This window comes from Fukomys damarensis, unplaced genomic scaffold, assembly GCF_012274545.1.
Source record: "Fukomys damarensis isolate Sample0158 unplaced genomic scaffold, DMR_v1.0_HiC HiC_scaffold_16, whole genome shotgun sequence".
Lineage (NCBI taxonomy): Eukaryota > Metazoa > Chordata > Mammalia > Rodentia > Bathyergidae > Fukomys > Fukomys damarensis.
Window position 1 is genome coordinate 117,377,239 of NW_022900928.1, and position 22,271 is coordinate 117,399,509.

Here is a 22,271-nt window from a genome sequence, read left to right on the forward strand (position 1 = left end):
TGTAACATGTAACATTACACATTCTTAAATGAGTCATCACTAGCCCAGTAGTCTCCAGTCCCTATCACTTATCTCCAGATCAACTGGCCTCATGGGCTGCCTCACACTTTAAGTAGGAAAGTGACAGCCTCACCCCTGTCAGATCAACTGGCCTCATGGGCTGCCTCACACTTTAAGTAGGAAAGTGACAGCTGGAATTCTCACCCCTGAGCTGTAAGCTTAAAGAAGTAGAAGAAAGATTTCTACACAGTCCTTTAGTGCCTCAGACATACATGTGAGAGACCAAAGATACTAGATACTTAAGACATTTCGACAACGTCAACTTAGATTTTATTTGTTGATTTGTTTTAGTGTCTTACTCCTTATGAAGGAGATGAGTAGAAAGGCACAAAGAAATAAAATAGAACCAATAAGATGGGTGGGGAGGACAGAATGTTAGCTTCTCTTTTTCTGCCTCCCTGGGCTGTTTGGTCAAACACCAAGAATTCTGAAAAGGTGGAGTCAGGCCTCTCCAGCTTTGCCCATCACTGGACTTCTTCTTGGTTAGCACTGCCAAATATTTGAAAATTTTTGAGAGATTATTTTTAGTGGAAATATGGCCAAAAATTTCAGGGAAGTATACAAGTTTCTAAGAAGTTGAACTGTAAGAAAGTGTTCAGTATGTGTGGAAAGGAATACTTTAAACAAATCTAATATTAAGACTGCAGCTGTACTCAAGAATGATTAACAGTATTTAAGAATTAATGAAAAAGATACCAAGGGGTATGAAAGTGTCTATTTTAAAGATGAAGCAGAGATTAAGCTACTGACATGTTGAAAGAGGATATTGTTTTGATAGAACTCTTCCTCTCTTTTCTTTTTATTTTTGTGATTTTCATTTTAATCATTTTCATGGCAGAGTAACCCATTCTCATTAACCTTACACACAGTACTAGCCAAGTGATCTCAACCTAGGGTTCAAGATTCTACTCAATACTTGGTGATGGTGTAGTTCCACTGGAGACTCACCTCTTAAAGCAATAGCCAAAGACCTTGAAGACCTATGTGAAGTTACAAAGTTAACTCATTACCTGTATTTCCTTCTAACTTTCTTCTTATCCATCAGTGTTTCATTTTATACCTACCTCTCTTTCCATGATGACAAGAACCTCTGGTTTAGCGTGCAATGCATCATCACTTCTCTAGTTTGCTCACCTCCAGGCACATGACTGAAAAGACTTCATTCTAGTGCATGCATTTGCCCTGACATTCCTAGACATAAGAACCCAATATTCTGGATCTTTCCATTCTTACTTGATTTAAATCCAAATATGCCTCAAGAATTTTATTCCCCAGGTAATGTTTTCTTATTCTTCCATCAGTGGCTTTTTAACTTTTCTAGACAAAGCCCTCTCATTAGTTACTACAGGAAAACAGTACAGGAATAGGAATTAGGAAAAGCAATTAAATATTTAAGGACATTTAACAGTGTCTGTCATAGACATAATTTTAGTATTTAAAAGAGCTTTAGGAAATGTGGCCCATTTTCTGCCAATGACGTCAGTTTTGGAGTTAGTGGGGAAGCCTGTACCCACAATTTATAGCCTCTGAGTACTATTCAGCAACAAAGGCAGAGCTGGGACTCAGGGTGATGTGACTCCTGTCATATCATTCTCCACGAAGTCCTTCCAAAAGCATCGATTAGATGCTCTCTCACTCAATACTGTACTGCAAATGAAGAAATGCAACCTTCGTGTCCATCTGGGATAAACCCGGTAACCGCTATTGAAAGCATTCTTAGACCTGACAGCTGCAGCTGTAAATGGTCAGGTCAACTCCAGAGAACCCTTGGGGATGTCCCAAAGAAATCATACAGAGTCTACCAGCAGCTCTGAAACCACCAAGGAACAACAAACCTCTTGGGAGAGATTGGTAATGACCATTGCTTCTTTTTTCTTTTCTTTTCTTTTTTTCTTTTTTTTTTTTTCAGAGAAGTGTTTTTCTCTCTCAAGCCCTAGACCCTTTTAAGGCTCTCAGCCCTAATAAAGTTGGTCTTCCTCAAAGAGCTACCATTTGACCTTGCTGACCTAAGAGTAGAAAGCTGTTCATTCATCATGGAAAATTTCCTAAGGAAAAGGAATGCATTTATCTTAATTCTACCCTTATGTTTATCCAGTGCTTCTCCTGTGGACATCTACTCTTAACTGAAAAGGAAGAAAGAAGAGGAAAAGAAAATCCTTGAAGAGCACACTACAGAGTATAGTGCCTTGTGCTAGAGTCATGGCTGATAATTGAAACCCTTTCGATGACTTGAGGGAAGAGTAATTTAGGTTAATCAACAAAGGTTGTGTGGCCTGATCATTTCCTGGTAGTATTCTCCTTGCCCAAGGGACCACCTGTCTCAACACACTAAACTGCCAAGGAGGTTGTTTGGACTTTACATGACTTTTCAGGACTTGAGCTGAACTCTGGAGAAGGGAGGTTGAGGAACTGTTGAGAAAAAGATAGAAAACAGCACAAACAGGGATTTAAGCAATACAATTGCAGTTTTCCAGGGAGGATTTTGAGTCGTGGAGTTAATTTTTAAATTTCCATGAATAGTTTAAGATTAAAATCAACACAGGCAGAATAGAACTAGCGACAATTAAGGAAAAGATGCATTGATCTACTTAACTTTCTTATCTTTGAACATCCTGAGATGCAAGATAAGGAGAAATTCTTGCTAATTTCTCCGAGACAAACTTTCTAAAGGAATATTTTTTCCCATGGTTCATCTCTCTTTTTGGTTGCTGACTCTCTTAATCCCAAACATCATGATACACTCACGTTCTAAATCTGTTTTGTGAATGCTTATGTCCAAGATTTTGCTTTCCTCTTTAAATTCAAGCTCAAGCCTTCTCCAACCTTCATTTAACAAAACTCAGCTTCTCTCTCACCCTGTCTGTCCACTACCCAACCTTGCCCTTCCAGCATCACAGGCCTTTGCCCACCTCCAGTCAGTGAGTCACATGTGGAGTTAGGAAGAAATAAGCCAAATCTGACTTTTGAGCCCTCAGCTTTCTCCATTCTCTTTTGTTTTTTAGGAGTCATTTAATGACTGTCTTGTAATTAACATATTTTAAACAAAGCCATTTTGCTCAGAATGCAAAGCTTAGCCCTCTAGATTTCTCTATATCATCTTCCCTCAAAATTCTGCCAACATGTGAGAATTTGAAAATAATTTAGGCCAAATCATTAGTTTCTGAAAACTGACTTTATAGGTGACTCAACTGAATGTTAACCATAAGAGTACAGTTTTCTATTTCATAATCGCATTTCCTTTTCACATTCATCTAGTGCGGAAGCATAGAGACATACTACAGGTAGCTGAAGGCCCAAGTAAGGAAAGCAGTTATGTAAAATCATTGTAACACCTGGACCAGGGGTTTAGCTCAGTGGTAAACTTGTCTTGCAAGCACAAGGTCATGGGTTTGATCCTCAGAACCAAAAACTAATAATAATAATTATAATGATGATGATAATGATAATGGCTATAAGTCTATTGATTCATGCCACCCACACCAAGGTTGGGGCTTCCACTGTCCACACCCACAAATATGCTAATTCCAATCAGTGGACTACCACATACTCTTAATCCTAGTGTTACATGTCCTAGAGCCATCCAGCTTCAAAATCCCCACCAATGAGTGTATGAGGCTTTGTAGGGACATCTAGATACAAACCATGACAATAGATACAGAGTTTCTTGGCTTTGGGAAAAAGCAAAATTAATCTAAAATTAGATTATGTTGCATTTTCACAAATCTAAAAATATTCTGAAAGGCACTGATTCGTAAATTTTTAAATGGGTGAATGTATAGCATAAAAATTGTTTTTCAATAAATCTGCTTAAAATGTATCATCTGAAGCTATCTTTTCTACAGGATAGAATTCAGTCATATCACTGTAAAACAGTGTTCATTATACTTCTTTGGCAAAGATGATTTGCATTGCCACCGTTTTCTTTCCATTTTTTAATTTTTTGCAGTGCTGAGGATTGAACCCAGGGCCTTTATACTGAGCTATGTCCCAATTAACCCCCCCTTTTTTAATTATGAGACAGGCTCTTGCTATATCACTAACTTTTCCAGACTAGGCTTGAATTTGCAGTCTTCCTGCCTCAGCTTTTAAAATACTGCAATTATAGGGTGTGCTCCCACTCCCTGCTTACCATCAGTTTTTTACGAGTTCAATTCTACCTCTACACAGGTATAAAATAACTTCCATAATAGAAATTCAAATGGAAACATCTCAGTTTCACAAGGTAATCCCCAGGGGATCCAATGGACTGCTCTCAACTAGAAGAATGCTCAGTCTTCTTCATTTCCAAATCTTGGGCATTTCCCTTGAAAATCCCAGCTTGTTCTTATCATAGTATTCTGCTAGTTCTATTCTCTGTCCTTCAAGCAGTCTTCACACATATCTTATTATCTTATCTTATCTGACTTATTTCCCCTTTTAATTTCAATTTCTGCTCAAAAATTACCCTCCCTCCAAAAGCTTCCTTAACCACATGCATTAGTTTACCTGTTATTTAACAAATTTTGTCCAAAAGCTATGGCTATAAATAAGAAATATATATTGACTCACAGTTTCTTCAGCTCAGGAATCCAGAGTCAGCTTATCTGGGTGGACTGGTTCAGGGTCTCTCCTTCCATTGCACCCAGGATGTTGACAGGGGCTACAGTCACCTGAAGGCTTGATTGGGTCCAGAGAGTCAGCTTCTCAGATGATTCCTTTCAATGGAATAAACAATTCCAGAAAAGCAGGGAGAAGGCACAGTTACTTTACAGCCTCTGACACCACACACAACTTCCATTTTACTTTATTTGTTAGAGGAAGTAACTAAATCCAGCTCACATTCCAAGGGAGAGGAATTGGGCTCCACCTTTCCAAGGAAGGATTAAAAAATTCTTAGGAGACCTATTTCAGAGCCCCACCCCACACCCCCACAAAACACATTCTCTTGCTTCTTGTCAGACATTCCCCACTGCCTTATTCAATTTTTCTTTGCTTCATAATGTTGATATTATTATTACATATTTGTGTGTCAGTTATTGCTTTCTCCACCATCATACAACATCTATGAAAATAGGAATACTGCATTATTTCACACTGAATATTACCTAGAATAGAACCCAAAACAGTACTTCAATGATTACTTTCTTCCCTAATTAAGTGATCATAGACATGAGGTCCTAAGTTGCAGGAGCAGAACCAGGCTTAGAAGCTAGTTATTATGACTTTTAACCTAGTATATTTCTCGATATTCTACCTTAAGTGTATTCTATGGTTGACTCTAAGTTAACAGTGATTCTAGGTGAGGAAATCACTATCCTCCATGAAACCACTCTAAAGGAAGCCTCTTCCACACTGCTCAGGTCTAAAACAAACCCTACTGACAAAAATTTAGGACTCTTTCTATGCTACGTACACAAACAAAACTCCTCCCATCTTTGAAGGGTCAGTGCCAGCTGATAGTCCAATATTTCCTTCCATGCTTATAAAAGGTAGATTAGAAAGCACTGAAGCAGTCTGGAGCCCAGGGTTTATTGCAGGTATTTCATCTGGGTTTTAGAATAAGAGACCTTAAATGTTACTTGTGTACACTCTTATTTATTCAGGATTCCACAGCATTTCTAATGCCAAATATTGATGCTACTTGGCTCTGGAGAATAAGGAAATCCGCATGCAATTAGGAAGCAAATAGTAATGGAAAGTACACAGGATTGGAAAACCAGACCACACCACTAATTTGCTGAAAACCTTATTTTCCATATGTATAAAATGGCAGGGTAGGGGCTGAGGAGGATACAGATAACTTCAAACTCTAGCTCCATCTACACTAATTTATGAAGTTTAGAGGTGACAATATCTCTTAAATAGTCTTGCTAATTTTTACCATCAATTTCAATGAGCACATTGTCTTGGGCTGGATATGCATTTCTCTCTGCCTTCTCTAGACTCTTGGGAGTATGGTAAAGAGACTACATGTAAGGGGAAAAAGGAATGTCTCTAGAATCATTGTAGGACAGAGAAAAGAGTTTGGAGTTATGGAAGGCTAACTTCCCACTTCATATAAAATATGAAGCACAATACAACTCTATAGAATAGAAATTGAAAGTCTTCTCTTTCTCCTAATTACTGTGAAAGCAAGGACAAAGAAACCAAGTCCTCAAATTTAGAGAGGCCCAGGGTGCGTTCAACAGCTCACAGCAGGTGGAACATCTGAACACTCCCCTTGATGCCCTTTAGTAAAGCTTCTAAGTCAAGTCTAATGAATCCCAGGCCTTAGGGAAACACCAGCCTTAGAAACCACCTCATTAAACCTGGTGTCCTGGTGAAGGGACAGACAGTGGTTGGGGTGGAATCGGGACAAGAAGCTGGTATTTGTCCTATAATTAATTTGAGAAGGAATAGATGTCTTAAGACTTTCCATCTGTACATCTGCATCTGCAGAGCTTTGAAACAGCACCCTCCAGGCAATAAAAGTGATGATAAAGAATAGACTTTCCATCTGTACATCTGCATCTGCAGAGCTTTGAAACAGCACCCTCCAGGCAATAAAAGTGATGATGAAGAAAACAACAGCACTAGCTTAAGCCCTAGCTCCAGGAAACTCCCTTCCCCAATGTGACAGCAGAAGGAAAGGACATGGATTTGTCTCTTTAGCAATGTCTGAAAAAGCATATTTTGGCTAAAGGTTTGGGTAGTTAATCTGCCACATTTCAATCAAAAGCTCCTTTAGCAAAGTAGAGGAGGAATAAAGAAAACATCTTGTATGGTGAGGAATGAATGAAAGAACAGAAAGCTTAGTTTTTCAATTTGCAGCCCCTGATACTTGTATGCTCAAGCTGGCAAATTACAGAACTGGGAAGTGAAAAAGGTCTCAGAGATGTAGTCAAAGACCTTCCTGTTTAACATGAGAAAATAACACACACAGAGGTTAAGGGATATGTTTTTCAGCCCAGTGGTGTGAGGATCACACAATGGTTAGGAGCTCTGCCAATAGTTTCAGGTGGGAATGAATGGGAGTGAAGAATGGAAGAAACAGGTGAGAGCAAAGTCAGTGTGCTGGCTCTAACTGATGATGGGGAACTTCAATAGATCGACAACACTGAGTGCCAATCGAGGAGGGTTACAAAAAATGATAGGGTCCATGGTGTTCCTAGATGTCTACCTTAGGAGAATGGGTGCATCCTGGTGTCATTTACTGAGATAGGAAGCACCAGAGGAAACTGGTTAAAAATGAGGCTCTGTGTTTTATTTGAGCAGAAAGTTCATTTACAATGTCCACTAATCAGTTAAGCTTGGTCTAAGGAGAAGGGTTCAGATGTGAGAGATAACAACGTTCAGGAGACAATGGCAGCCATGGGAGTGGATGAGGTATTAGAGAAGGAATTTGGAAAAGAGAGTGGAGAGCAGCGCACCTGATGAACAGGGGTTCAAGAGAAGCGGTGGCGGGGGGGAGAAATAGGAGAAACTGAGGAGTGGCAGAGGAGAAGGGAAGAATCTGGATGGAGGTATAAGGACCAAAGGCAACTCACTCTAACACTTAACAACCGAAACCCACATATGCTTAACTAGGGTCTGGCATTTCTCCTTGTCTCTCAACCAGGATGAGGCAGCAAAGACTCCAGCCCATTGCTCTTCTTTGTTTTCCTAGATATCCCAGTATAAAGTGTGAGTTTCCAGATGTGAAGCCGGTGCTCCCAAATGTAGTCCATATGGCTATCTAGAGAATCATCCTTCACTCAAGAGATTTGCTGAATGCTCCATCCACCCCAGTTTTCAAGTCCTTCATTAAGGGTCTGCTGTGCAGATGTGTCAATCTCATCATGCCAGGTGAATGTTTGGTGGGTGTGGATTAAATCAGAACACCCTGAATTTGCTTCACAGACTTGGAGCTTTGCAGAAAATATAAGAGCAAGTGAGAAGAGAAAGAGAAGAGAAAATCCAGTTAAAACAAATGTTGAAATAGAAGTCTGTGCTCAATTTCTTTCTAAATTCAGTAAAGCATCATTTACAAAAAATAGGCACTTACTATGTGACTTCCTCTCATTTAACAAATGGAAGTATGGTTTCCAAAGAAATTTTAAACCTCTAGATTTATTAAGTCCAAAAAAAGGTGGAACGTGTACAATGAGATAAAGATGTCAGGACTTTCAAGGAACAGTGCAAATTGATGAACTAAAAGCCAGGGGAAATGGAAGTAAGTACCAGAGTAAGCATAAAGAGATCTGAATTCTAGACTTGGTGCTGTGCACAACGAATTCAGGGTCCATGTGGTATGTGGGTATTTCTATTGAAAAAAATGTTTCAAATGTTTTCTGGGAATATGAAAAATCACTTACATGAAGGTTCAATGTCAATCACCACACACACACACACACACACACACACACACACGCACACACAATGTTTCCTGACCAAATAGATGGTCAAGGCTTTGTTAACCAAGAAGTTAAGACATTCCTATTGAAATGAAGATCCCTGATGATTAAACAATACTACTGGGAATCAACAAGGGGGGCAAAGGTTAGAAATAAAAGGAAAATATGTTTTGAAAGATGAAGATGACTTTTTGTGTGCAAAGTTAATGTGAAATGTTTTAGGCTAACAGTTATGCCAAAGCAAAAACACAGTGCAGAGAAGAGATAAAGCTGTGTCAGGGAGTTCCTAAACCTTCATTTTCACTCTAGGGTAGCCACATTCAGGAGTGGAGTGTCCACTAAGACTGGAGACATAGAATGCAGCTAAGCAAACTCCGTTGATCAGGTTAGGACTGGGGAGCCATTGCAGGCTCTGTTATTTATGAGATTGCTGCTAGAGTATGCCTTCTGAAAACCACAGATCTTAGATATTGCTAACTCACTGAGTAGAAACAAAAATTCTGAAAACTCAGGAAGCTGCATCAGCCATTGTATCCTATGACCTCTTCTTCCACCTACACAAGCACTGGTGCAAGATGGTGTCACAAGACTTCAGCCTATTTTAACCTTCTATCCCACATTTAAACAGATGAAGGTAAATGGAAAGCAAGTTGGCAATTTTGAGGAGAGGTAAGTGCCACCATATTGGATGAAAGTGCTAGAGGACACCTGGGAGGATTTGGTGCTGGTTGTGTGATATTTTTTAAGTAATTGGATGTGTTTTTAAGTTTTTTAACAATCCATTCTCATTTGGTCAGATACTACCTTACTACTCTTAGCATTTGCATGAATAGAAGTCATTTCCTATTTATTCTTTACTTCCTCTGTGTTTGGTGTCAAGTAGAAGCATAGTGCAAGGTCCATAAATGCATTCAAGACTCCTAAAACCGACTGCAGGGCGAAAACCAAGAACTAAATATTCAAGTGTTTAGCATAGCAGGGCTTAAAACCAAAAATCTAGCTGTCTCTTCTTCTCTTGGAAGACTATTGTTCTTGGAGGCCTTACCTTCCCTTGCATTGGCTTTCCCAAGTTCTGACTTCTCCAAAGTATTTCAAGAATGACTACTATTCTTAATGATACCTGTTCATTTTTTAAAAATACAAAATTGTACAAAGAATGCAAAAAAATGCAGAAGTATGCACTGATCTCAAGAAATCAAGGCTGTCTCAAAATATTACCCCCATAATTTTCCACTTTGGGTTCCCAAATGTGTTGGACAGTACTTATTCTATGTCTTGTCCCGCCAGGTTCTCAGGAGGTATGGAAAAATAGAAGTGTCCAGTCTGGAATCTCAGTCTTGTGAACTGCCAAGGACTGGTAGGTTTTACCCTAATCCAATCCGTACCCTTAAAAGGCTCTGCTGTGCCAGGGGCCGATCATCTTGATTGTAGCTCAACAATCCTGCCTGCCTTGGCAGGCAGGCTCACACCAAGCTCTAATACAGTGGAGTCTTAGGGAGGAAGGGGGATTAGATACTTCATGTTACTTCTTGTCCTCCTCGAAACAGTTGACTGGACTCTAGCACTTGGTCTGAGTTGAAGTATATCCTGAAGCCATCTGGCAAGACAAAGGAAATGTCTTTTTTCAAACTCTGCTTTCTTCTGGAATACTTGACAAAATAGATTCATGTTGGGATCACAAAAGAAAGAGAGGTAACCATAGTTTCTGTGGACCTGTGATTGTAGGGAAGTAGGCGCAAAGGGAGAGAAATTAGAAACGTAGGATGTTTCTTCTGCTTCCTCCTCTCACTTGCTTGGGGTCTGAACTGTAGTATAACCTCTAAAGTTTCTCATTCCATGTTGGTAATGTGGGGTAAAGCCAAAACAAGAGAGTGGCAGTGAGAGTTTGAGCACTACTGATATAGACATTATAAACAACAATCCTCAGTGAAAATGCTCCTGATTGAGTTTTACAGGTTGGCAGTTCATCCAGTTTAGAGCACTGTAACTCATCCACTTGACTGCAGTTATTTGACCTAAAGTGAACAACACAATTTATTCTCTTTTACTTCTCTCATGTCTACAGGGCATAGTACATTTTAGTGTGTAAATCAAAATAACTTGATTTGGATGTGACATCATATAACCAAAGTTGGAGTGCTTGGTCAGAATATATGCGGCAAGAACCTAGCTAAAGAGTTTTATGTAATATCGGAGAGTAAGATCTGGGAGTACCAGCAAGGATACTTTCTCCAGCCTTTGGAGCTTCCTGCCCTAATTAAGTTCACATGGAATGAAGAGAGAATGCCTACACTGGAACTTTAGCGACCAAAAGACTGGATAATGTCTTTGCTTTATCAGGACATGAGTGGCTCTGTGTGGGCTGTATGTGAAAATTGCCATGTTCTGTCAGCCTGAAGATGCCACCATATCATCCCTACATACTCTTTTTGTTTTTGTACACTGACATCTGTTAACCTCCTCTTCTATCTCGGTAGGAAATCGATTATGAGATTGAGTAAAATTAATCAACTAACATGTCCACTAAATCACTAAAAAAATGGGAAGATTAGTCCTCAAGAATTTACACCCAGGAGAAAGCATGACAGATACAAGAAAAATATGGATATCTATTCTCTGTCTTCAGGATAATTTCAACCAAATGTATTTTTAATATATTCAGCTGATGAATTTATCAGTGGTTGAATCAATCCATGGACGAGTATAGTGTTAACCATAACCCACAGTCCAATCACCCTCCAAACACATGAGACTTCTAGGGGGAATTTTAGATCTAAAACATAATATTAAGAAGCATAATATGGACTTGAATTTTTGTCTCAGGTACAATTTCAACCAAATGTCCTTTTTCCATTTTCCGTCCCAAATTCAGGTAATAAAATAGGAGAGGTTAGTATAACTGAAACAGGTGAAGACAATGAGTTTGGCTGGGCTGGCTTCCCATCATAGAAACTTGCCAGGCACTCAATTCAGGAAGTCTACCTCAGATCACATAGAAAAAAGGTCATGGGATGCCAATTATTGGAACTAGTCCTGTATACTTTCTCTTTCGCCTTAACTGTATAACAGATCGAGGTGACTCCCCTCCCGAATTTCCAATCTGTAAAATTATGTTATGATTATAACTGATATTCTAGAGGCCAAGAGAGTGAATTTCAGCACTTGAGCCCCCAGATATTATATTATAGTGGCTCAACCTAAGGGTCAGACTCTTTGGCATGGAGCATAGTTCGTGTGGCTACAACTTCCTGCTATGCCTCCACCCCAAGGCTAGGATATTTCTCTTCTGTTCTGTGTTGACTTGTGTTTGAGTGTTTTCTTTATAGGTTATGGGGAGTTAAGGTCTGGGGGAGGGTATTGGCCTAGAGACTATGGCGCTTGAATTTCAGTTCTGTGCTCTGGTTGCAACAGATGAGAATGTTCATTCACCGGTGGACAATGGTCTGGCAAGACAGGAGGAAGAGGCAAAGCAGAGAGAAGAAGGTAACACAGAATGACAAGTACAAGCCTACTGCCCACTTGGGGTCCCAGGACCCAGTCAGAGGGCCCAGATCAACAAAGATCCCCACAGTTAGGAGCTGCCACCTGGAAATGAATCTAAGGGCAACTGGTCCTGCATCCCTAGGATGACCCATTGTGGACTAGCCCTGGAGTTCAAGCGAGTTCTCTAGGTACAGGTATTAAGAACTGTTGCCCAAGCTGCTGTGAAAGCAAAGCTGGCAGACACCCAGATTTCCAAGATTCCCTGGTATGTTGGCAAGGCCTGCCTAACTCTTTCCTTTCTCTGACTCTCAAGAAAAGGGTGCCAACCTGTCTGCTTTGTCTGAGAGACTTCCTCTGTGTTTCTGAGAAATGCTGGCTATTGAGAAGTTCCTTCAGGCCTCTGGTCCCCCCCAACCCTCAGCCCTTCAATCCAGATACAGAAAGGATCTTGTTCCTTGCTGGTACTTGATAAACAATCCACCCACCTGCTTCCAGGGCAGGCATGGGGGCATGGTCAGACTGCACATCCGGCTCCCCCATCACCTCCCTCTCAAGCTGGTCTGGCCAAGGCTACAGCACTCACCTGAACTAGGGAGGGCTGGGACAATTTTAATCAGAAGCAAGAAAAATCTCAAGCTTCTGAAAATTTTGCACTGTGTTTCTACTGAGTTATATCCAGCTTTCCAGGTCCCCAGTTTTCCCCTTGTTCACTACTTCTGCCTCCCTTGCTCTTGAACTTCACTCTCACCAAGTGACTCCTAGGAACAGAGGCACTGAGACACTGATACTATCATAACACACACACACACACACACACACACACACACACATTCACACATACACGCTCACATGATCATACAGGAAACCTCCTGAGATTCACAGGCAAAAAGAGTTGGTATTCAATTATTTCTCAAAATACTGCTTATTTTCTTTTTAAAGAAAATTATGTTGATAGAAAACAATATGTAGTCTTTGTTTTAAAATTATGCATAAAAATAAAGATTAGAGAACATTGAAAAGTACAAAAACTGTAAAAAGCTCACTCCAATATTCCATGATTAAGACAACACGTATCATTTTCTGTCATCTGTCCAATATGTATATTTATGTAGAATCTTACAAAAACAGGATTTTATTACTTTATACTTTAAAAAACCAAAAGTATAGTGTTTGCTTGAGTTTAAATAAAGAAAATGCAGCTATGAACTTATTCAATTCTTAATATCAGAAAAATCTTTATCACATGACTATTAATCCCTAAATGAATCATTTTTGTTTAGAACCTTAAGATATGGGATTTGCTATCCTTTCAACTCTTATTTATTTTACACTCTGAGTTTTAAAACTACAGCCTGTGTTTTACATGTGCTTCTAAATTATGTTCTCCAAAAATAAAATCAGAACTCGCTAGGTGTTTTATTTATTCTTCATGCCCCTGCCTCAAAGCTGTTGCCTTGTCCTGACCCTACAAATCACCGCTGTACTATAAAAACTGTCCAGCAGGGAGGAAGAGATGGAGAAGTTAAGGAAGCATGTAGGAGGGTCAGATCTCTAGACAAGACCCATGTGAAGCAAGGTACTGTGGGTTTCTGTTTATTTGTCCCTTTTTTTAGAAATAACAGTTTAAGAACTAGCTTTAGTCGTATTTCTAGAAAATTAGTCTTCCTTCCACAACTTACTTAAATGAAATCTGTCTTCTTTTGTACACTTTTATAAAACTGTTTAAACATTGGAGTATAAGCAAGTACAATGCTTACAAAGCTGTGAGACACGTTGTGCCACAGCTGAACTGAATTGAAAACACCATGGCCACACAGCTGCTCCAACCTGTACTCATATCCATTTTTGAACAGTGCAGGAGCTCCAATAAGACAGGTCAAGATCACTTATTAAAATCCTGATATTTTAGGGCCAGGGATTTAGCTCAGTGGTTCTGTCACCTGCTTCACAAGTGCAAGGTCCGAGTTCAACCCCCAGTACAAAACAAAATTCCTGATTTTTCTATTCTTTCGCACCGAAACTTCCTAACCCCTCATTCTTTCCTACCCCAGTAGAACTTTCTCTTTCATCCAGACCATTTTATCCAGCCATCTTGGTGGCTTCGTCATCTCTTCTCCTATCTCCCCTCCTAGTGTGCTCTGGAGTTGTCATGAGCCTCTGCTGCACACAGCCCCCCTCTCTCAAGAATGTGCTTGCCTTGCTTTTGTCCTGTCTCTCATCAAAGAGTGCAGGAGGGGAGGTGAGCAGACAGAATCCAGATGTTCTGCCAAAGAGGAGAAAGGCAGAGAGGCCCCATTAATCTGATGGCTTGTGAATAGTCACACTGGCTTTTGGCTAGGCTCTTGGGAGATGTGGGAAAAGTGGGTAGAAAACAGATAGTCTGAAACCTTATTATCTCTCTTCCATTGCTTTTTGTACTGGAAGAAGAGAAGGCAGAATGGGAAGTTAAATACGTGGTGATGGTACCACTATTTAATTAGTCTCCCCAAATGTTTTACAGAACAGATTTTTTTTCAGCATCACTTAACATGGATCTTATTAAGATTGTTTTTCTGCCTGAGGCCAAAGTTTCTTTGTTAATAATTCTGGGTCTGATTCCTGCGTGTGTGTGTGTGTGTGTGTGTGTGTGTGTGTGTGTGTGTGAGTGTCCAGGTAGTAAAGCATTGGGTGGGGACTGAAAGAGGGAATAAAAGGAAGAGAGCAACAAGAAGATAAGTATTCAGTTGCTTTGGGAAAAAAAATCAATCCAAGTAAAAATAGCAGAGACTTCTGTGAACAGTGTGCTGACTGTGATTAGAGCCAGAGAGGCTCTGCCTGCATGATCAGCATAGCAACAGAGCTCTCATTGGTCAGACGTGTGCACAAAATAGTCCTATCACAAGGGCTTGTTGCTATCTTTGCTCCTACGGGCACTAAGCCATAGCAGGTCCAAACAGGCCCTGCAAAAACTCACTCTGAAGACAGGAGTTGACGGCACTTGAGTCCTGACAGCATTCAGGGTTGCTAGTTCACCACTTAACACTCAAGCCTAATGCCTCTGCCTGTAGCCTCTGGCCCCATGAGTGCACACTGAACTTATGTCTTCACAGATCATAAATTCTTATACACAAGGTCTTACCATCACAGATAACATAGGTAGAAAGAGTACCCAAAAGAAAATGGATCAGGGAGCAGTATCCTGGCTTTCAGTACTGTACTAGGCCTTAACTACTATAAATGTCTCCCACTAACAGAAGGCTTACTCTATGCTGGATATGGGGTTCATGCTCCATAGCATGAATCCACAAGCATTAATGACAGCCTAAGGAGAATGAGGCAATTATGATTCCACTTTCTAGAAAGAGAATTGAGTCAGAGAGAGGCCCAGGGACACAGTGTGTAACTTTGTAGGGCACATGTGGGGCTCATGTGTCTGCTGGTTCACACTGGACTGGTGTCAGCTGGGAGATTAGGCTGCTTTACTAGTAACAAAGACTTTCAGCCAATTTTGGCCTGAAATTAAAGTATGAGACTGAGCCAATAGTTCCTATCATTAAAAAGAATACCAGGGGAAAATATTAGGTTTTTTTTTCACTGGAGAATTAATAGATGTGACGTGTTCACAAATTGAATATAATACTTGAAAGCAGTTTAAAATGAATGGACTAAATTTATGTGAATAAAAAGGAAACCTCAAAAGCATATGATTGACAAAAGTGATTGCAAAACAATTTATGCAGCATGATATCATTTAAGGAAAATGTTTAAGAATACAAAGCAATGCCATATTTTGTCTGGTATACCTCATCTTATATACAAAGCTGTATTAAGCTAATAAAAATATAGACAAGAACAAGAGGTATGAAATTATTAGTAGTAGTGAGAAAAGGAAGATCCTATGATGGTGAAATTGTTTTCAGTTTTAACAGAAAGGCCACATACATACACACACTATTGGAGCCCATGTGAAAAAGTAGACATCTTCAATTTAAATTAACATTACTTTCTTGACTTTTCTGAATTAAAAAATAGAGGGGGTTTTTCATGACAATAGCTTCGTTATACCACCCTGCTCACGTGGCAGTGAAAGATGAATCCATAGTGCTGTTTTTCTTAGGAACACTCTGGGAGACTATGAGGAACAGTGCACAAAGGAGATTATGTGTGTTATTATTTTTTTTCAGCTTTAATTGAGTTTATTGGTACATTTTAGGGATACAGTACAGTTACATTCATTGTTGGGATCTTGTACCTACATGACATTATTATTTTTTTTCAGCTTTAATTGAGTTTATTGGTACATTTTAGGGATACAGTACAGTTACATTCATTGTTGGGATCTTGTACCTCTACATGACAGGTCTTGGTTCTCATTTTTTCCCCTTGCCCCTGCCCTCCCTTCACCCCCTCCTGCCCTCCCCATCTACAAACACTTTATTTCCATCTTTTCATTATCTCACATTTTTTTCTTTTCCCTTATTACCCTTCCCCTACCCATCCCACCTTACCTACACCTTTAGCTCCTTTCTTCCCAATTCTAAATGTGTTTTATTTTAAACCAAAAGAATACAGGAACAATAAAGGGCCCAGCATTTTAGAAAGGAAAGAAATTAGATGTCACTCCTCTGCAGTCAAGACTCCCCCTGCCCTTTCCTTCTCAGCCAGAAAGCCACCTTTGTTGAGTTCCATTTTGGTACAGAGCTACCAGTCACAAGGGTCTACATATGCTAAAGTACTTGCTCTTTTAGTAACTCCAAAAGTCTTGTCTACATCATGAAAGCAAATTCTCACTCCTCAAACCCTACTTATCTTTTTGTTACAGGAAATAGAGAAGGGCGTGTTCCACCTCAGGTGGAAAGAGAGTAAAAGAATGTTGCACACACACATCCTGCAGACCCAAAGGAAAAAGAAACTACCTATCTATCCCCAGGTGGGCTATGGGAAGGAGGCAGAAGCAAGACAGAAAGTTTAGACTTATACATCCTCATTTCCTCCCTCCTGAGGTGAAACCCAAGATGAGGTGGAAATTTTCAGGTACATATGCAATGAACCTGAGAACATTTACATCAAACAGGTGATCAACAGCATTCTTCCTAGCCTCAGCTTGGAGGAAACTGTGAATCTCTTGAAGGAGCCCCAAACAAGGCCGTCATCCATCTGGCTTGAGGGACTGCTTAAGAGCAGAGCGGAAAAGTAATTGGCTAAGGAGAACTGTAGCGTACCTTCTTGTACTCCATGGCTTTCCAGTGGTAAATAATGGGTATATTCCTTTTCATCTAGAATATATGTGAATTATATGTGAATATATTTCACATATATTCACTATTGTGGCCTAAAAACCTGTAGTATAAGGTGTAGACTAATTTTAGGATAGAATATGTAGTAACTAGAAAGATAAATAGAAAATTTTTTAAAGTGCAAACACACACACACACACACACACACACACACACATACACACAATATCCACATGTCTCTGTAAAAGAGCCAGATGTATGTCCTCACTAAACTGTGGGGTAGTTACCTCAGCTACAGCATCACCGAGTGCCTGAGTCCACAAATCAAGCAGGCAGTTAATGAGCTAACATTCATTATCCCTGGGTTATTGGAAGATCTTGCAGTTTGTTGCTGTAATAAAATATAAAATAGGGCCCAAAAAGTTTGGTTTCCTTCATTTGCCTGGTCCAGTGGGCTGCCCATTTACAGCTGCAGCAAGCTCACCCAGATGAGATGAGCTCTGCAAATATGAGCAGTCCTGATGGTAAGGAGAGTGGAGATAAAGCTCAGGCACCTTGAGGCAAGGGTGGTGAGAAGGCTCATCATCTAGTCCTGCCCCTTTACTGTCCTAGGGGCAGCAGCAGCATGTCCTGATTCCCTCTGACCCAGGGGTTGTCCTAAGCTGAACTCTGCCCATCTCCATCCTGCCACTTGCCTGCTCCCTGCAAAGTGAGCCCTCCCCTCCCTGGCTAGGCTTTCCCTGCCTTATTTGGTTTAAATTACTTCTTCAAACTTAGGTCTCATTATTTTTGGACCATCATTTGCACTGGAAGATTTTCTTTCCACTGGTTCCTTCTGTTCTCCTTCCTTTTCATTCTCTTGGATGTGCTTTCCAAGTCCTCTTTTTACAGTTTCTTTTGGGTGGTTTTTATTACCTTCATGCATCTAATCTAAGTAGGGAGACAGTGCTCCAAGAGCATTGTCATCTTCCCCCTTGGATTCCTGCTCGTTTGGTTGGTACAAGAGCCCTCAGTTTAAGGGCCCAGGGAAACTATCTCTCCAGCAGCTCGTGACCCAGTTTGCCGAGTGCCTTTTCCATTGTGATATGGGAAACTAAGGCCGGCTGTCATCCTGTGCTGCCACAACCCACTTCCTTCTCTCAACGACAAAACCATACCTGGATCTGAGGCTACTCTTTGTTGTACAAAGCAGCCGATCCCATAGCACTATGTCTTCCTCTTCCCTCTTAGCAAGAATTTGATTTGATAGTGGAGTCAATATGTATACTTTGGGTTGCAAAACTGTACTGATTGATTTGAACAAGTAGAAGACATGTCATCTTCCATAGTAGAAGTCCATGGGAGAGTAATTCCAATATTGCTTAATTGAGAGCTCTGTGCCATCATAAAGACCATATTTTTTCTGTGTTTCTACTCTACTACCCAACACCAAAGAGCTGCCTTGCCCCTTCTACTTTGCAAAGAAGCAGCAAGAAACTGCCATCTGTAATGCAAAAAGCAAGTCCTCATCACCCACTGAATTACCAGTGCCTTCATCTTTACCTTCCCAGCCTTCAAAATGGTGAGAAAAGAATTTCTGCTGTGTATAACTACCCCATTTATGGTACTGTATTTGTAATAGCAGCCTAACACACAATAACACCCAGACACTCAAATGTCCAACAGAACAGAAAAAAAATCATCTATTTTTATATTAACACACCTCACACAGAAACTTTCTCATGAGACCTCTCACATACTATTGGTCAGAATTATGGGATGTTCCCATACATAAACCAATCCCTAATGAGAACAGAACCACTGTCATTGACTCAGATCAATCATAAGTAAGCTTCTAGGGTTGAAGACAAGTCTCTGTCCTCCCCAAATCCCATGGCTTCACAAAACAGGCTAGATGCCTGAACAAATCCAGCACGCTGTTAAAAAGGAGGAAAGAGGGGACATGCTGATGTGTTGACTCAAAGAGCACTGCCATCCCCTGCCCCATGCCTGATTGTTTTGTTGTTATGGGAGCTCCTTAGGGATGGGGAAACCAGTTCTGCCATGTAAGGGGAAATCCAGAAAGATCTCTACCACAAATTATTTGTCTCTGTATCTCTCATTTACCCTACTTATACCAGTGTCACAATATTTCCTATTTTCTCATGTCTGTAAATTTTTGTTGTTGCCCAGGAAAGCAGAATAGTATAAAAATTAAGTACTTGCTTTTAGGGTTATTGAATCCTGGATCTGAGACCAATCAGTACAATTTACTAGCTGTGAATATTTATGATTTACTTGGTCTCTCTATAGTTTTGTTTTCTCATTCAAAATGGCAATAAATAGTAGCAACCACTTAAATAGCAATTACTATGTGCCAATGAGTCCTCTCAGCCTTTGCAGCTATTGACACATTGAATCTGTGTGTCATGGCTTGTGTCTAGATGCCCCCCACCAAGCCTCAGGCAGTTGTAGGTAGAGCTTTTGCAGACATGGCTGAATCTAGTGTGTGATTGATTCTTGGTGTAATGCTAGGCTCAAGGGCACTAAGATCAAGGATGTGAGTGCTATCCACCCTAAGTAGTCTGAATAAGATAAAAGGTGCAGGAAAAAGATGTTAAGCTCTTGTATTGCTCTTGCTACTTTCTGGCCACCATGAACTATATTCTCTGAAAGCCACTGTGCCTTGGAGCCAGCCAATTAGAGGTTGAAACCTCTACAAACTGTGAGCTAAATAAACGTTTCCTCCTCTAACTTTGGGTGTCAGGTATTTTGTCTCAGCTATGTAAAAAGTAACTAAGACATCGCAATAAGGCAGTGAGGTAGATTATGGTCTCCATTTTAAACATGAGGAAACTGAGGCCAAACTAAGTGAGCTGCTGCAATCTCACAGCTAACGAGAAACAAAGATATGATCTAATTCTGCAGAGTTCATGACCTCAATCACTTCATTACACTGCTTTTCATGAAATAGTAAGTCAATAAGACTGGTGCTTGTGGCTGAACATGCTTAAGCAAAGAAACACAGATGAAATATTTAGCAGAGTGGCTTCTGCATAGCAAGTACTCAATAAAAACTAGGTAAACATTCCACACAGACACTTGAAGCATGTATGTCAGCTTGGTGACCTGAAGAATTAGTCTTTTGTTCGTTCTCCCAACAAATCTGTCCTTGCGTCACATTTTGTTCTAGAACTAAGGCCCTGGTTTCCTTATAAGTTGCTCCTTTTGCTTTCCTCAAATCATCAGAATGAACCTCAAAATTACTGGCAGCCTGTTGTCCAGTCAGTTATGCACTTGTTCACAGAAGTTAAAGCCTGGATACCAACAATCACATGCTGCCAGCCTTCCAGCAGCAAATTATCACATTCTTCCAATTATCTCAAGAACTCCAGACCAGCCAGATGTGGTTCAGTTGCCATGTTAACATTCCAGATAACCTTGGGCTCATTATAATTTCATAATAATAAAAACACACACACTGGCACCATCACAAATCTGACTATGCCCAAATTAGGAAAGAATAGAGGTGGCACCCTGATTCCTGGAAATCTCCAGTTTCCATAAAAAGCTCTGATGAAAGTGTGTGCACCACAACCCTTCACAACTGTCCTAACAAAAACTCAGACCCAGATCTCCTTCAGAGTGTGAGCTTTCTTTCTTCATTCATTGGCGAATAAATAAAAGCTCTTGCTTGCTCCTAGAACTGCTTTTGTTATTTATGAATAGTATTAAGAAAGAAAAGAAATGAGAACCAAGACCTGTCATGTAAAGGTACAAGATCCCAATGATGAATGTAACTGTACTATATACCTAAAATGTACCAATAAACTCAATGAGAAAAAAAAAGAAAAAGAAAAGAATATGCAGAACTGATAACAGTAACACCTAATAGACCAGGCGACTCCTGTATCCACCCGGCAGTAACCTTCCAAGTCTCTCTCCTCAGGTCTAGGGAAATCCTCCATTGTCCAAGCCATACTGGCTTTACCCCTATTTCTGAAGACATACAGTACTACTTTTCCTTGTTTCTCAAAAAATCAAGAAATATTTCTCATATACACTTTTTAAATGTTAATATTATATGTTTTAGGCTTTTATATTATAATTACATAAAACCTTTAAAATGCACTGAAGTTCCCTATCTTTCACTTTTTCTCCTTTATGATACCCTCTCACATATATTCAGGAAGACATAAATGTATATCTTAACCCTATGTAAGTCTTTGTATTTCAGTACCTTTTTATACAAAAAAAGTATGCTATTGTTTTGTATGTTCGATAACTTTAAAAATAAATGGGATCATATTCTATGCAAGATTCTGCTACTTCTTTTGAAAAGAACAATGTTTATTTGCACTCACTTTATATTTTTGCTTTTAACACTTCTTTTTCAAACCCTCATTTTTTGTCTTCCCTCCTTGTCTTTCATTGGATTACTAGAGGTTTAGTTATTCTCCCTACCTCCACCACTTTTTCCACATTTCACTTTTGTTTCAGAAACTAACTTGTATTTTTTCTAATTTAATGGTTACTCACATTTTTAAGTATATGTATACACATGAAAAATATGCTAAGTTCTAAATCTGTTAATTGTCTATTGTGTTCCTTTAAACAGAACAAGGATATCAGAATGAGTTTTAACTGTGTTCTGAGCATTCCCTACCACCAACATTCTCTGATGCTGTTTTTTAGGATTTAGGCCTATTCTTTCTAACACCTATGTTATTTTCATAGTCAGTAATTAGTGTACTTTATTGGAATACTTTACAACTACTCCTGTTTTGCTTCCAATTTTTCTTTCTAACTTCCCTTTAGAACTAAATATAAGGATCCAGAAGTAGCAAATTTCTTTAGTATTTAGTAACTTTACATGACTGAATTTTTGCCCTCAAAACTGAACAACAATTTAGCTGGGCACAACATGTTAGATTCACTATAGTTTTTTTCCTCAGTATTGAAAGATATTAACACATCTGCATTCAAGGGGTCTAATATGGAGGGAGATAATTCTTTTGTCAATATAATTGTTATTTCCTTGTGAGAAGCTATCTTTTCATTCTGATGCTTATTTTTATTATTTATTTCATATGGTTTACTATATCCTAAATAATGTGGATTTCTTTTACTAATTTGTCTTATGTGAACTTTTCTAATTGGGATTTTGCATGAACTTTCAACC

At 39.6% G+C, this 22,271-nt stretch overlaps 1 long non-coding RNA gene across 1 annotated transcript in view; it reads right to left on the reverse strand.

The window, feature by feature from the left end:
- The window catches only part of LOC117286366, a 270,367-nt gene that overhangs the window by 34,447 nt on the left and 213,649 nt on the right, over positions 1-22,271 (reverse strand). The window contains exon 2 of the long non-coding RNA XR_004517525.1: positions 4,609-4,754. This is a non-coding gene — a long non-coding RNA (uncharacterized LOC117286366). The remainder of the gene's footprint in view (positions 1-4,608; positions 4,755-22,271) is intronic.